The following is a 5203-nucleotide window of genomic DNA, read 5'->3' on the forward strand; positions in this document are numbered from 1 at the left end:
AGCAGGTCTGCACAGCCTGTCTCACACAGTTCATCACTGTCACAGCCTTGTACAAAGAGTACTGGGATGACTCTGGCTCACAAAGTTGTTATAAAAGAATAAAGAGGGAGGCATTTTTCCTTCCTGGAGTTTTAATGCTATCACAGTGCAACACAGGCCAGCTTGGTTTCCTCCATGGGAAAGCTACATCAAGTTATTTTGGGCCAAATCTTCCCTGAGCCCTTGAACAGAAGCATCTGGCCGCACCACAGCACTTCCTTCAGCTCCTTTTCTCAACCCAACACACCAAAGCAACAGCCTTGCCTTCTGCCATACCAGCAAACAGAGCAGGCAGACTGCTGCTGCCATGAGCCAGCAAATCCCACTTTCTAATCCTGCTCTTCCCCCTTGAGCTTGCTCTGCTGCTAACAGGAGGAGGGAGAGGCAAGCTCTCACACTCATTTTTAGAGCTTATTTTGGGAACTGGCAGCCAGACCCTTGGGACTGGAGCTAGTTGTTTGCATGGTACTGACTCTCTTCCAAGGTTTTCTTTAATCTGCTGAAATGCCCTTCAAAGCTTGTCCTGCACTTTTATGCTTACAAAGTTAACCACAACCAGGAAAAGCAAAGGGCATGTGTGTGCTCGTCCCCTTTGCCCCACATGCTGATCACATGTATCTGGAAGTGCACGGCTTGACTTTGCCTGAAGGATCTGCATGTCCATATCAGCACCCAAATGTGGCTGCCTAATTAAGTGCCCCTCTGCAGCCCTTGCCTTGGCTATTGCCAATAACCCACCTCCAATTTCCAACATAAAACCCTTGAAACCATTTGCAGCCTACAAAAGGGTTCTCTGTCCTTCTCCCTCAGCACTTCCTCAAGGCAGGCAGCAGTCCCAGCAGAGCCAGCACTTTTATTCAAAACAGGCCCCAACTATAATAAATGGTTTGCTGGTGTGGCCTCTCAATAAATTTGTTCTGTCAAATCTATTTTAGCTTAGAAGGTAAAACAAAAACCTGCTTCTCAACACACCATGAGCAGAGAACCACACCAAGCCATGGTTTGCCATCACCTGCTCCAGGGATGGCTCATCCCTGGGAGCTGGGCACAGACACATTCCAGCTCCCAAAGCTGTGATGGCTTTACCAGGCTGTCCACAGCAAGAGAGGAGAACAATGTCACCCTGAGCAGACGAGTCTGTCAACTCACACTGACTGCAAACTGCTGTGTGGGAAGTGCCATCTCCACTTTGACCATGACTGTACAACATGAGCAGCTCCAGCCTCTTGCAGAAGCTCATCCTTGACTCTCACAGCACAATGCTGCTCCTTGTGTGCGCTGTTTGTCGAGTCCCAAAAACCTGATTAAGCCTTGAACTTTTCCAAGCCCTCCCTTCAACAGCATTAGTCATTTAGATGTTATTAGTATCTCCTCTCTGGAAATTTCATGTTCCTACACAGACCAACAAGGACAAGACGGATGCTCATTCCCTGAATGCCAGTCATGCTCTGAAGTCAACAGGGGCTGCACAGACAGCTCAGCTATTGCCTTCACCCAAAAGATTGTAGCCACCCAGGCATACAAGAAAGCAGACAAAAAACAAGGTTCCTGTGTCCTCAGAGAGGAAGGACTGCCAGACACTTCAGCAGAGTCACAGTTTGGGAGAAAACACAGGCTTCCAACCCCAGGAGTGAGCTGAACAAGTCAGAGTAGTTAAACACAAAGGCTGAAAAATCTCCATCCTTGCATACAACAGACAGCCATCAATGACAGGGGCACGAGGTGGCAAGAAAAAGGGAAAGACAACTTACCTGTTAGCAACAGCCCACAGCAATTTTCTGAGACAAACATCACCTCCCTGACAACAACCATGGCAATGACCAAGCCTGTGCCATGGTGCTGCTAAAGAAGGGGAAAAATCCTTGGAGAAAGGAGACAGTAAAAATGAGTTAGTGCTTTACTCACCTGTTCTATCAGGACTGTACACACTGCTTGGGAGCCACAGAGTGCAGAGCCAGTCCTTGGCCTGGGTAAGGGAAAATGAAGGAGCCCACAGAGCCCTTTCAAAACAAAACCCATGCTGATGTTGTCAGTCAGTAACAAAGACACCACAGCCAGAGCAGATATAGTGAAATAGACTATTTTATTGCTGCACACGTGCTTACACATTTCTTCTTAAATATAACCTCGCTCTAGTAAATTTTACAATCTTCTTGATTCAGCAAGTGGGTAGTAGTAAATAAAAAGGACAGAGGCAACAAAACACAGAAAGGACACTGGCAACAGAAGAAAAATCAGAAGGTTTTTATTTTGTGATAAAATTATTTGCAGCAAGAATAAAGTGAATTCAAATCTAAGATTTGTCCTGGCTCATCTTAATTAGAGAGCTTGCCTGCATGCTGACCATCTGCTTATGCATGCTTTTGGATAGCCCTATTTTGCCAAAAGGGATGGGGGGGAGCTAAAGGATCCCGAGTAATTGGACAATCTGACAGGCCTCACAGATGTGACCACTAAGTGCACACAGACAGATGAGGCATTTGCCTGGAAGCCCACGTGGACTTGCACTGCTGGGGAGGCAGATCAAAAGGCCAGGCTGACCTTTTCTCCCACACACACAACAGCAGCCTCACTCGCTCCACACTTAAGGAGGCAGGAATGGAATTATTCAAGAGCAGCCATATGGAAAATGCTTCCCAGCACTGCTGCTCCCCCTCTGCCTTCCTCCTGCTTTGCCCACTGCCAGTGTCCATTTGCTTTAGCAGCTGAGGCATCTGCAGAGAAAAGCATTAGCACATTCCTTGATAATCCTGCTCCTGCATCTCGCTCAGTACGAGCAGAAGGCAAAGGCCACGTCCTGTTCTCTGGTGGCTCTGTGCAAGCCCCACGGGCTGTCACAACCACTGCTGTGCAAAGCCAACTGCTAAGATGTCAGAAGCGGAATTTCTGCTGGAGGAGGAGAAGAGATATGATAAACTAAACATCCTGCTTATGTTCAGTGTTATCTTCAGCCATATACAGAGGAGAAACATAGGGGAACTGAACCAACTGAGTTAAGCTGCTGGTTTCTGTAGCAGATTTTCATGAGCCTGACACTCCACTCAGCAAGAAAACAAGCAGTTCTCCTTTCACCCTTCTCTCTCCAAAATATATGGGACTTCATATTAAAGCTTCCTTGATAGCCCTTCACCCTCCCCAAGTCCATGGGGATATCTTCATCAGTTGTGCTGGGCTCTTTGGTGGTCCTGTCAAAGACACACTGAGCTTAGAGGTGGACATGGAGGTACATTCCACAAATCACACAGGAAATGCACAGCTCCTCTCCATGTCACTGTCCCAAACAGAAGCACACTCCTGCTACTTCCTGCTTCCATACAGCAACCACTCCTGTGGAGGGACACATCGTCCATCCTCACCCTCATATGACTGCCGGAAGCAAACCACAACAACTCCTTGCACTTCTTCTCAAGCGTTTTCAAACAGAATTGAAGCCCACACTGCTTGATAGCTCTGCCACCACCATCCCCTACCCCAGAAACCTGATCTGCAAGAGACACCACTTAAACCCAGATGACAAAGTGCACAAGCATCTGGGGTTCAATCATATCAATGAACCTCATCCCTGCTCCCCCCACCCCAGCTCTATCCACAGCTTAAGTGCAACTCAATCGTGACACATGATTTTGCCAAAGCCTGGCTTTCCAGACTTTGTCCAGAGTCCCCTCCTCACAACTGAGTGCAGCCTGCCTGGTGCAGGTGGTGCCCAGAGCCTGCCCATGCACCTGCCAACAGCTTCAGTGCAGGAGAGGAGCAGCCAGTGAGGCTGCAGCCCCACTCTCACTTGCTGTGGGGTATCAGTCTCTCACCTGGTGAGATTAGCAAAGAAAAACCCATCCTCCCAATACATCCACACCTGAAGCAAGTCTCCTAACCCCTTAGCCATGAGAGGCACCCCCACCATTACAGAAAACAACACCCCAAAGCTGCAGGGGATCCTTGCCCAGCTCCCACATCACATAATAAAAGCACCTCTGGCACAGGTTATTCAAGCTCCTGGCTCAGGAATTGACCAAAATGATTGTATGAGGTGGTCACAGCAGCCCAGTGCCTGTGCTTCACTCAGTGCTGCTTCTCCCTCCCCGCAAAGCACAGCATGGGAAGGTACACCCAGCCTGCACCCTGGAGACTCTCCCAACACCATTCCAGAGATGCACAGCTCCAAGGGCAGCCTATCTGGCAAGGCAAGGCTATGCAGGGTTATCACCTGCTGATTAGTGCCAAGGACAGGGAACACCATTGCCCTCATTAAGAATCCAGGCAGACAACATGAGATAACATGACCTACTGCAAAATACAGATTCAAAAACATTCATAGGTACAGACAGTGAATTTCCTGGAGAACAATGAAGCTACGAGGCTCAAGGCTGAGCAAAGCCAGAAGGTCACAGAGTGGGACAGCAGCCCTATGAGAGCTCCAAAAGGGCCCTTTCCTTTTGAAAGAGATTTCCAGTGACCCCTCTTCCCAGACCCACCAGCAAGTCAGCCTTGCCCTACCACAGTGGACAAAAATAAAGGGAAAAGTGCTGTTTCCAAGAAGAAGGTGTTTCCATTCCCTCTTTAAGAGCTCTGCTCTTCCTTCTTTTGTGCATTGAAAGCTACTGCTTTCTAAGAATGGAAGGATTCTGGTCTCTACTGTATTCCCAAAGATGCTTGTTCAGAAAGCAAAGCTTTTAAATTCTGAGCACTTCAAAGCAATGAAAAGCTAGGGAAGACCTGGAAATCACTTTTTTTTTGTTGTTTTTTTTCCATCTAAGTACTAAAATAGCAGGTGAAGACAGTGCCTTCCCCATAGCCAAGTACCTCTCTGTCCCATTAGGGAAGCACTGCCCAGTTCTGCCAGTCCTATAATACTGACAGTGACAGTGCTGACCTCCTTTCCCATATACTTATTAAGACTTTAATCCAGTTTTCTTCCTCTGCTGCTGGCATAAGCCAGTTTCAGAAGTGTGTTGTATTGAACCACAGAATGGGATGGGTTCTAACCCCAGGCAGTAGGAAGTCCCCAGAACAGCTCCTTCACCATTCCCAACAGCTCACAGTCTCCTCTCCACAGTGTATTGTACAAAGGAGCAGCTACTGACTTAGGCTGAGCTTTGGGAGTTACTTCTGAAAGGAGAAACAAAAAAAACAAAGTAAAACCAAACACAAACCAGAAATGCAAATG

This window comes from Ammospiza caudacuta, chromosome 12 (genome assembly GCF_027887145.1).
Source record: "Ammospiza caudacuta isolate bAmmCau1 chromosome 12, bAmmCau1.pri, whole genome shotgun sequence".
NCBI lineage: Eukaryota > Metazoa > Chordata > Aves > Passeriformes > Passerellidae > Ammospiza > Ammospiza caudacuta.